The 11,783-nt window shown below is 39.1% G+C and overlaps 1 long non-coding RNA gene across 5 annotated transcripts in view; it reads left to right on the top strand.

Annotated features, from left to right (window-relative positions):
• The first annotated feature begins 4,260 nt into the window (after positions 1 to 4,260).
• LOC131484608 (uncharacterized) overlaps positions 4,261 to 11,783 on the top strand; it is a 41,177-nt gene continuing 33,654 nt past the window's right edge. For all 5 annotated transcript variants that reach the window (XR_009248340.1, XR_009248335.1, XR_009248341.1 and 2 more), the window contains exons 1-2: positions 4,261 to 4,855; positions 10,142 to 10,316. This is a non-coding gene — a long non-coding RNA (uncharacterized LOC131484608). The remainder of the gene's footprint in view (positions 4,856 to 10,141; positions 10,317 to 11,783) is intronic.

The following is an 11,783-nucleotide window of genomic DNA, read 5'->3' as shown; positions in this document are numbered from 1 at the left end:
TTAATTTTCATGTAGCTTAAATTATAGAACCATCAGAGTTTAGTCAAGTTACCATAAAACAATCCAACAGATTGTTTGCCTCTGTATTAATAATTCTTTTCAGGGGAGATACGTTCCTTTCTTATTTGGATATAAGAAATAACTTTTAAAGTATCAGGAAAACAACAGACATTAACAATGTTTTCTCTAACACGAGTGCCAAAGTGATCAAAATTCCTAACGACATGCAAGTTGGAAACATGTAATGTTTTCTTTATTTTGTCTTCAGTGATACAAGGTGGTCTCTTTTTTTTCTTTTGTTCAACAATCGAATTTCCAGAGCCGGAAAACTGTTACCCTTTCATACTTGGGTTGATAGTCACTCTGACCTTCTTACACAAAGAGTGAAAAAAAAAATCTCTCCAAACCCACAAACCAATGTTTTTATTTTGAAGAAAAACCAACTTTTTTTTTTCCATGAAAGGGACAAAAAAAGAAAGAAAGAAAGAAAGAAAGAAAGAAACCATAGCAAACAAATGTTTTGTGATTCACAATTGCACGCTATTCACAGTTGTGGTGGTTATTATCCAATTATATGTGGTTTGTCCTGTATCATCTTGTCTGTGTATTTTACGGGTGTCATTTTGTTTATTTTTGCTCTGATTATTTTAGAATTAGTACAACATATAGTATGTCTGAGTGCATCAGTTCACTTCAGGCCCAATCTTGTAAATCTCCACACCCATTTTGCATAAAAGCTCCCACAGATCAGATAAATCATGTGTTGACGACCTGCATGTGGATATGGTTACTTGAGGAAAGTCCTAACACTCCTCTTTCCCCATTTTCTTCCAGTTGTTTCATTTATGTACATTATGTTTCATTTACTCATTCATGTACTCAAAAATCATTTAGATCCTCATGACATGCTGGAGGTGGTACTTTCACATTTTCTCATTCATTCTTAGGTTGATTCTGTGGTCTCAGCGTATTTATTTTCATTTTACAGATCAGGAAATCAAGGTTTCAGGGAGGTGGATTTATCCAAGATTACATAGGTAGTATGCATGGCTCTAGGATTTGTTACTTTTCTGCAAACTGTATTTGCGTGGTTGGATTTGTATGTTTATGTGATGAGAAAAAAGAGTTTAATAAATGGACTGTAGTGTTCCTAACTGAATCACTGTGAGGGGAAAAGATAAGGTGAAATAATTTATGTCTCAGAGCAACAGCATAAATTTCTTAATTATTAGGTTGTATATTCAAGAGAATGCAACGATTGTCTGGAAAGTGAAATGTTTGGTCAATCAAAAAATGTTTTTCCTGTGTGACATTGCTGTGGTTTTGACTGATCTGAGATGTTTCGGCCCTTTGGAGTTCATGGCATAGGTTTGCCTATCTCGACCAGTGGGGTTCTCCAGCCTACCTTCTTTGTGTCCTTTTTCTGTGCAACAGAGGAAGAGATTAGCAGGTATGTGGCATTTGGCATTTTGCTTAGTTTTAAATAAGTTGTATTGCATTTCTTAAAATCGTAAAAGCCATTTAATTTTTTGATTGTATAAAACATACGTAACATAAAATTTACCACCTCAGCTATTTTTTTAAATGTTTATTTATTTTTGAGGCGGTGGGGAAGGGCAGAGAGAGGTGGGGACAGAGGACCTGCAGAGGGCTCTGTGCTGACTGCAGAGAGCCTGCTGCAGGGCTTGAACTCACAAACCGGGAGATCATGACCTGAGCCAAAGTTGGAGGCTTAACCGACCGAGCCACCCAGGCACTCCCCACTTCAACCATTTTTAAGTGTGCAACTCAGTGGCACTGTTGTGCAATCCTCAACCACTATTCAGTTCCAGAACCTTTTTTCATCTCAGAAACTCTGTATCCATTACAGAGTAACTTCCCGTTCCTCTCTCTCCCCAATATCTGACAACCTGTAATCTATTTTCTATCTCTATGAATTTGATTATTGTAGGTACCTCATATAAGCAGAGTCATGCAATATTTGTTTTTTTTGAGGCTGGCTTATTTCACTTAGCATGTTTTCGTGATTCATCCATGTGGTGCGTGTACCAGATTTCTATTACTTTTTAAGGCTGAATAATATTTCATTGTGTATAGATGCCATATTTTGTTTATTCATCCCCTTATTGAGGAACATTTGGGTTATTTCCACCTTTTGGTCATAGTTCATGAGTAATGCTGCCATGAACATTAGTGTGCATCTGAGTTCCTGCTTTCAATTCTTTTCAGTATATACCCAGAAGTGGAATGGCTGGGTCCTGTGGTAGTTCTATATTTAACTTTTTGAGGAGTCTCCAAACTGTTTTCCATAGCAGCTGCACCATTTTACATTCCTGCCAACAATGGGCAAGTGTTCTAATTTCTCCACATCCTCGCCAATGCTTCTTTTCTTTCTTTCTTTCTTTCTTTCTTTCTTTCTTTCTTTCTTTCTTTCTTTCTTTTCTCTTTCTTTTTTAATAATAGCTCTCTGAATGAGTGTATCTTTAAATTTTTAATAAAACATTTTCCATGATTATAATTAAAATATGCCCATAGATTTTTAGACTTATTTGTTTTAAATAATGGACTCTCCCAATTTGCATCTTTTATTTCTGAGTATATGCTAAGGGCTTATTGTTGGGAGAATTTTCTGTGGTGGGGGTGGGGGGAGGATGTCCATGTTTTGAAGCACTAAGCCTGTCCAATAGGATTCCTAATCAAGTAGAACTCCGAACCCCCTGAAATTAATTTATACAGTTTATACAATCTAATCTTTGTCTGAATATTAGGCATAAACTCTGCACACTATTAGAACGTGTTCTGAGGGGGCGCCTGGGTGGCTCAGTCGGTTGAGCGTCCGACTTCAGCTCAGGTCATGATCTCACACTCCGTGAGTTCGAGCCCCACATCGAACTCTGTGCTGACAGCTCAGAGCCTGGAGCCTGCTTCAGATTCTGTGTCTCCCCCTCTCTCTGCCCCTCCCCTGTGCATGCTCTGCCTCTCTCTGTCTCAAAAACAAACCAAAACAAAACAAAAACATTAAAGAACACATTCTGGGAATCAAGAGAGCAGTAGCTTTTGCAGTGTAAAATTCTGGGGTAAACGAAAGACACGTACACTGTTGATTCTTCTAGGTGAACCAGATCTTCCTGATAAAAACAAAGCAAATACGGAAGATCCTGAAAACAATTAGCAACAGCCTTTATAATTATGCAAAAACGTAATGAGAAGAATGTCATCCATCACCAAGGGGCAAGCATGAGACCAGATAAATGCTTAAGGAATTGCTATGCTGTCCCTCAAAACCCCCCACCCCACCACCCATGTAAACTGTGAATGAGGAAAAGAAAACAAGGCTTTTGGTAAAATGTCCAAAGAAAACCTAATGAATAACACTTCTTTCTCATTACACCTAGGTTTCTGGAAATTGTGGTAAGAAAAATGTTCTGAGGCCTAACTACAATTACATTGTTTCCATCATGCCATATGTTTTGAGAAAATGGAGTTTTTCGCAAAGATGCTTATGACCTTTTATCTTATTCATCTAAACAGAGTTGAACATACTTCTTTAAAAGCATTAAAAAGTTGGAATGAAAATAAGTTCTTGTTTGACTTACTTGTAAGAAGATACTAAAGCCAAGACTTGGAGTTTGCTTGAATTCTTAAGTAGATGGCCACATGTTAATGGATGTTGGGCCAAGGTGGCTTTATTTTGGGAAATTTCTAATCTTTTATGACTTGTTATGGTTCTGAAACTTCTGAAATACTGTTTTTGTCACCTTAGCAAGAAATCAACAATTGAGATAGAACTTTATTTATTAAAAACAATTTTTTTTAATGTTTATTTATTTTTGAGAGAGAGAGAGAGTGAGCAGGGGAGGGGCAGAGAAAGAGGGATACAGAATCTGAAGTAGGTTCCAGGCTCTGAGCTGTCACCACAGAGCCTGATGGAGGGCTTGAACCCACGAACCATGAGATCATGACCTGAGCCGAAGTCAGGTGCTCAACCGACTGAGCCACCCAGGTGCCCCTAAAGATAGAACTTTAAATTGTAAGATACACATTTGCTTCCTCCAGTAATTGAAATTTACGTATTGATTTATCAGGACATTGTGCATATACATCATGTAAGTCTTTACTAGGATTTTTTATCATAATCCCAGCTAATGCAGAGCCTGGCACATGGTAATAGTGGATGTGGGAGGGAGAAACTTTTTTTTTTTCTAATTTTTAATGTTTATTCATTTTTGAGAGACAGAGAGTGAGGAGGAGAGGGGCAGAGAGAGAGAGGAAGACACAGAATCCAAAGCAGGCTCCAGGCTCTGAGCTGTCAGCACAGAGCCTGATGCGGGGCTCAAACTCACAAGCCGTGAGACCATGACCTGAACTGAAGTCAGACACTTAACTAACTGAGCCACCCAGGTGCCTCAAGAAGCTTCTTAATCTAGACCTGGAAGTTTAGGAAGTGAAAACAGTATTTTACAGGCTGTAATGATAGGTGGAAGGCCGTATTTGAGGAGCTTCTGGAAATGGGAAGTGATTCCTCAGAGACTAGGCAGGAGGGAGGGCATTAAAAGGAGCAATTTGTGGGTCAGGATTGGAGTTGATAGCTTCCGCGTGACTCTTAGCTCATGAGTTTTCTTCTGACCCATCCCACTACCCAGGTTTCCTCTAGTCTGATGTATGTGCTCCTCCCCTTTGCTTATCTGTCATACCTGTATGTTCTCTGTGACAACACTCAGCCTACTGTTCTCTGGATGAAAGTCCTGGCAGAGCAAAAATAACCTCTTGGAGTAGTGATGTCTCTCTTCCAGAGCACTCCACGACACCACTTCTCAGCTACCACTGCTCAGTGGCTAAAGTGATTGATTTTGAGGTGGGTAGATATGTTAAATACATCTAAGAATAGATTAGTCATTAGGCACCTGAGATGTTGAAGACTGTGGCTAGCCATAGGCATTTCATCAGCCACCCTGAACCCATTTCCTCTGGTTGGTGTGGAATATTTTTAAAAAGCAGAGCACATTTCTAAAGAGATGGAAAATGGGCAGATAAAAGCTTAGGGAGCCACACGTGAGAATGCATGTTTTTCAAATTGCAATTTAGTATGTACTTCAGTGACAGGGTTTATTGGTAGGTGGAAGGTTTGATTCTTAAAAAATCTTTGAAAACGTCAGGCATTTTGAGTTCCCTCTCTATTCGTGTATATATTTTACTTGTATATATATTTGTATACTTGTATGTATATTTGTATACTTGTATGTATGTGTGTATATGTGTACACACACACATATATATTTATAATCAGTCTCCATTCCCCGCCCTCCTGACTTCTTGCTCCCAGCAGGGTCAGGAGCAGGCCGAATTGCTGTGTTTAATCTTTAAGAGGGGTTCTCTGCCACAGTGCTGCAGCTCCCTCTGTCCCCCCACCTCTCACACAAAGTCTTGGGCTGGTCCTTCTGGAGAAGTGTGTGTGTTGGTGATGAGGGTGGGAAAGAAGTGCTCTGGCATTGAGATACTTTCTCTAGGGGGGGAAGGAAGGAATTTTTCTTGGATCACTATTGCCTCTATAGTTTGTTAGCTTGATCATCTGCATTTCTTCATATATAGTTCACTCGTGCTGAAATTTTAATTTGGAATACTTTGCTGTTTTGTACTGTATCTATCAAGGGTTCCAGACAAGATGCATTTTATTTCCCATGTTCTTGTGCTTGTGTGAATTTCCCAGCTGACCCTCACAGTGGTGAGCCAGGGGCAGTCTCAGCAGAAGGATGCTGAATTGGGGACAGCGGGTGTCAAATAACAGTCTTCCCCTCATACTATCACCTTCTAGACCAGGTTACACTAAGGAATTTTACCCCAGCATAATGAAGAGTTTTTAGAGAAAGAATATTGTGAAAAACATCATGCTATTTGAACACATAAGGCTTCAAGTATATCCGTGTGGCCATTTTAATCAAACATAGTCAGGGATACTAGGCATGTGTCACATAGAATATGAGAGACACAGCTAATCAGATCTGACCCATTTCTGTGGTACTTATCATGTGACCATCTGCCAGGTCCAGACCGCTTTACAAGATGATTCTGATGAAATTGTTAATAAAAATGGCAGACATGTATTGTGTTCACCATATTACACATGATGCTAAAGGATCTACGTGTCTGTGTCAGGTGGTTGTCCAATACTTTATGCAAGAGGAACTATTATTATCATCATTTTACAGATAGGGAAACTGAGGTATAGTACAGTTAAGGAGTGTGTCCGTGGTGAAGCATCTAGTAAGCAGCCAAGCTAGTCATTGAACCTTAACTCCCAGACATGCCCCATGTGATACTGTGTCTCCAGGCACAGCTAGGCGGTGGCCTCCTTTATCCCACCTGCCTTCATGCTGTGTTCACCTTAACCTATGAACTGAGCTAAATGTGGTCTTGTTTATATCAAACAACCTAGAAACTCTCTTGCCCATGAAGCCCCCATGCTTACAAGTGGCAACATTTCCTCTGGAAGGAAGGTGAAACGTTTGCCAAAGTGAATGTGTATAAACTTGTAAAATAAGTTCATTAAGTGAAAGGCTCTGTCTTTTTTTTCTTCTTCAATTTTCAATATTTAAAGCTTATTAGAGTTTTTACAAAAGACTTAATCATGTATTTTTTTTAAATGAATAATATGTTTTTAACCTAATAAAAAGTTAACGAAGCAGCCTCGCAATACTTTGTTTGGAAGGAAATAGAGTTTAAATAGTGACCTATTTTTCCAGCCAAGAGTTGATGTAAACTAAGCTGTCATGTTAACTATTTCCATTAGAATAGAATCATGTTAATTACAAATTCATTTTGGCTTAAAAGTATAGTTGTCAGGGGCGCCTGGGTGGCTCAGTCAGTTAAGCATCCAGCTCTTGATTTCAGCGCAGGTCCTGACCTCACAGTTGAGACTGAGTGACATGTAGGGGGATGGAGCCTCATGTCAGGCTCTGCGCTAAGGAAGGAAAGCGCTCGTGAGTCAGGTGTACAGGATATAGTGAAGAGACAGCCTTTTCCTCACGGCTCTTTGTCATAGATGAATTGACCATACAAACAAGGGTTTATTTCTGGGCTCTCTGTTCTGTTCTGTTGATCCATGTGTCTTATTTTTGTGCCAACACCATAATCTTTCGATTACTGCAGTTTTGTAGTGTATCTTGAAATTGGGGATTGTGATACCTCCAGCTGAGTTCTTTCTCAAGATTGCCTTAGCAATTCAGGGTCTTTTGTGGTTCCATACCAATTTTAATATTATTTTGTTCTAGTTCTATGAAAAATGTTGTTGATATTTTATAGATTTTGCATGCCTTATTTTAAAAATTGTTTTCAAATTCTTAAATGTATTTTTTGTTTCCTTTCGGTTTACTAATTCTTTGAAACTCAGTGTGACATTTGCTTTATGGTCGAATTACACGGTCAGTTTTTAGAAATACTCCATATGTATTTGAAGATCATGTTTTGCCAAGTTGGTGGACACAAAGATCTTTACAAGTCCATTAAAATCAAACTTAAGTACACAACTGAGTACTAACCAGGAAATGACTCTTGGCTGGGGAAAGAACCACCTGAGATTAGAGGTGACAGTGTGTGGGGCTTCCATGCGACTGTGAGTAGTGCCTATTCCCACTAGCCAGACTGGAAAAACCTCATGATTCATGCAGGATTAGGCAGAGGACACGGAAAGACCTTCCATCATACCGGGGAACAATTAGCCCTAGCATGAGCACTGCTTCAAGCCCACATAACAAATCTTAAAAGAAAATCTGATAGGAGCAAACTGTGTCCCGGAAAAAAAGATTGAGAATAATTTTGGGAAAACAAAGATATCAAAGAAGGTATAACTCACAATATCTACCAGCAATAACAGAAAGCTCTCCAGAAAACACTCAGATATTTGGAAACTAAATAACATGCTTGTAAATATGGGTCAAAGAAGAAATCAAAAAGGAAATTAGAAGTTGCATTGAGCTGAGTGAAAATGCAAACACAGCATGTCAGAATTCATGGGGTGACATTAAAGCAGTATTTAGGGGGAAATTATAGCACTAAATGCCTCTTTGAGATAAGAAGATAGCTCTTAAATCAGTGACCTCAGCTTCCACCTTAAGAACCTAGAAAAACAAGAGCAAATTACATATTAAGTAAGAAGAAGAAAAGAAATACTAAAGATCAGAGTGGAAATAAGTGATCTAGAAAACAGAAAAACTAGAGAGAAAATCAATTACACCCAAACCTGTTTTTTTGAGATTAAAAAAAAAAAAATTGATAAATCTCTAGCTATGCTGATCAGAGATGGCATAAATTACCAATATCAAGAATGAGAAAGGTAACATCGGTAGAGAGTTTACAGATATTAGTAGAAATATAATAACTTTATGCCAATAAATTTGCTATTTAGATGAAATATTCTCATTCTTTGAAAGACACAAACTAACAAAACTCAAGAAGAAATAGTTACCCTGAATAACTTTATGTCAACTTAAATAATTGAATTTGTAGTTAAAAATCTCCCTATAAAGAAAATTACAGGCCCAGACAGCTTCATTGGTGTTTTCCACTAAATATTTAAGAAAGAATACCAATTCAAAACAAATTTTTCAGAAAATTGCAGAGGAGTGAATATTTTCCAATTCATTTTATGAGTCCAGGTTATTCTAATTCTAAAAACCACACGTTATATAAAAAGAAAACTATAGACCACAATCTCTCATGAAAATAGATGCAAAAATCCTAAACAAAATTTTAGTAATTTTAAATCTAACAGTGTATAAAAAATATAATACATCATAACCAAATGAGGTTTATCCCAGGAATGCAAGGTTGGCTTCAACATTAAAAAAATCAGTGTAATTCACCATATTAATAAACTAAAAAGAAAGAGCATATGATTGTCAAAATATATGAAGAAAAAGCATTTGGCAAAATCCAACACCCATTCATGACAAACTCTCAACAAATTAAAAATAAGGGGTGTCTGAATGGCTCAATCAGTTGAGCATCCAACCCTTGATTTCCACTCAAATCATGATCCTAGGGTCATGGGACTGAGCCCCGTGTCAGGCTTTGCCCTGAGCACTGAACATGGAGCCTGCTTAGGATTCTCTCTCTCTTTCCCTCTGCCCTTCTCTGCTACTCTCACTCTGTCTCTGAAATTAAAAATTAAAAATAAAAAAAGAGGATTTTCTCAATCTACAAAAACCCTATAGCAAACATCATATTTAATAGTGTAAGACTGAATACTCTCCTCCTATGATTGGGAGCAAGACATAAAGATGTCTGCCCTTATGATTTCTAATAAAATTGTATTGGAGATTCAATTGGCGATTCAATAGTTAAGAAAAAAGTAACAAAAGGCATTCTGATTAAAAAGGAAGAAGTAATGCTGTTTTTATTCACAGAAAATATGATTGTCTATGTAGAATATCCAATGGATCCACAAATAAGCTACCAGAACTGAATGAGTTTAGCAAAGTTAAAAGATACCAGATCGACACATAAATATGTGTTTTATTTCTGTATAACAGCAACAGGCAATCAGAAATTGAAATGAAAAGGATACTATTTAAAACAGTGCAATGGGGCACCTGGGTGGCTCAGTCAGTTGAGCATCCGACTGTTGATTTTGGCTCAGATCATGATCTTGTGGTTCCTGAGATCGAGCCCCACATCAAATTCTGTGCTGTCAGTGCAAAGCCTGCTTGAGATTTTCTCTTTCTCTCTCTCTGCCCCTCCCCACTCAAAATAAATAAATAAACATTTAAAACTTAAAAAAAATTAAAACCGTGCAATGATGGACTTAATGTTTGTGTTCCCCCCAAAATTCACATGTTGAAACCCTAATCCCAATGTGATGATATTTGTAGGTGGGGGTCTTGGGAGATAATTAGGTCACGAGGGTGGAGGAATGAGATCAGCGCCCTTATAAGAAGAGGACAGAGTACTAGATAGCTTTTTTCCCCACCATGTGAGGACACATCAAGAAGATGAAGATAAGCCAGAAAAAGGCCAGTCACCAAGAGCTAAATTCTGACGTAAGCCTGGAGAGCTGATACACCTTAGAGACAGGGCAGTAAAAGTATATTGTTGGCCTTGGAGCTGAAGCTGGGGGTAAACTGCTGTTGGTGGTCTTTATTAATAGGAATTGGGAAAAAAGAGCGTATCTGCATACCAGTGACCAGAAAATGTGTTAACTTACTGAAGCAGTGAAACCATACCTGGTACAGTAGCTACAACTGGAGTTGCTGCCTGGTTAAGCTTATGATAATCCGCCATCATTCTCCAATAGCCTTCTGTCTTCTGCACAGGCCACGTAGGTGAGTTGAATGGGTGTGGGATAGAAACCACCACTTCTGCATCCTTCACGTCCTTGAGGGTATTACTGACCTCTACAATCTCTCCAGAAAGGCAGTATTGCATTTGGCGTACTATTTTCCTAGGCAGAGAGAGCTGTATTGGCCTCCATTTGGTCTTTTCCACCCTAGTAACCCTCACTCCACAGAACAGGGAACGAGTGCGGGGATTCTGCCAGTTAATAAGTGTATCTATTACAATTATGCATTCTGGAACTGGTGAAAGAACCACAGGATGGGTTTAGAGACTCACCAGGCCTGCTATGAGATAAGCCTCCTTTGATTTTTCTCCACAAGCCCCTTCTATGATGGTAGGCCATAGTGATGTTTTGAGTCTCAGCATTAGTGTCGATTCAGAGCCAGTGTCCAGTACTCCCCATAAAACAGTTACCTTGGTAAAAGGCCCGAGATCCCTTCAGGGAAGGCTAGGAGAAAAATGAACAGTATAAGTTTTTGGCAGTGCAGATCAAGGATCAATTCCAACAGATCAATTCCTTATACAGATCAAGGAAGAATTTAGTACACTTCTTGTCTATTTCACTTCTTTTTTTTTTAAAAATTTTTTTTTTTAATGTTTTTTATTTATTTTTGGGACAGAGAGAGACAGAGCATGAACGGGGGAGGGGCAGAGAGAGAGGGAGACACAGAATCGGAAACAGGCTCCAGGCTCCGAGCCATCAGCCCAGAGCCTGACGCGGGGCTCGAACTCACGGACCGCGAGATCGTGACCTGGCTGAAGTCGGACGCTTAACCGACTGCGCCACCCAGGCGCCCCTTGTCTATTTCACTTCTAAAAATACTGTGATCAAATAGCCAGTGCCATAGTGATGTACAGGTCAGACTATCCTGATTGCTGCTTTTACTCTGCTGTCTCTTACAGTTGCCACGCCCACCTTGCGCCTGGAGGCTGAAAGCTGCCACTTGGCCCTGCCAGCCCGGGGTTCCAATTACTTCCATTGCATCTAGGTTTCCCAAGTCAGTGACTTAGTCCCTACTAAGATCTGGCCAACAGAAAAGAGTGAGTGATCACAGAGCTTTTCAAGGATGCTGGGGCTCTCCTCACAAATTTCGTTTCCACAGTTGTGATAAAAAGTATGCTTTCTAGGCTCTCTGATGTGGGAGAGTAGGCCTTAAATGACAAATTCACTCTAACGTTCCACTCTCCCCACATCTCTGAATCCCTTCCTTTACATTAAGCCAAGGCAGATCTGTCATTTCTAAATCACTCACTGTGGGCCACTTCTCGGTCTATGTTTTAGTCAACCAATGAAACTGTTAGAACTCTTCTTAACTCCCTGAGCTGCAACATTAATTGCAGAATCTAAGCTTAGTGAGTCTGTATCAATGAATTTGGCTCAATTTCCACTGTTACCCCACACCCTCAACATCTGTTCCTACATAGGTCCCTCATTTAGAAATCTGTATAAAGTC

Source organism: Neofelis nebulosa, chromosome 1 (assembly GCF_028018385.1).
Source record: "Neofelis nebulosa isolate mNeoNeb1 chromosome 1, mNeoNeb1.pri, whole genome shotgun sequence".
Taxonomy (NCBI): domain Eukaryota; kingdom Metazoa; phylum Chordata; class Mammalia; order Carnivora; family Felidae; genus Neofelis; species Neofelis nebulosa.
Note: the sequence above shows the minus strand (reverse complement) of the source record. Positions and strands in the feature narration are given on the sequence as shown.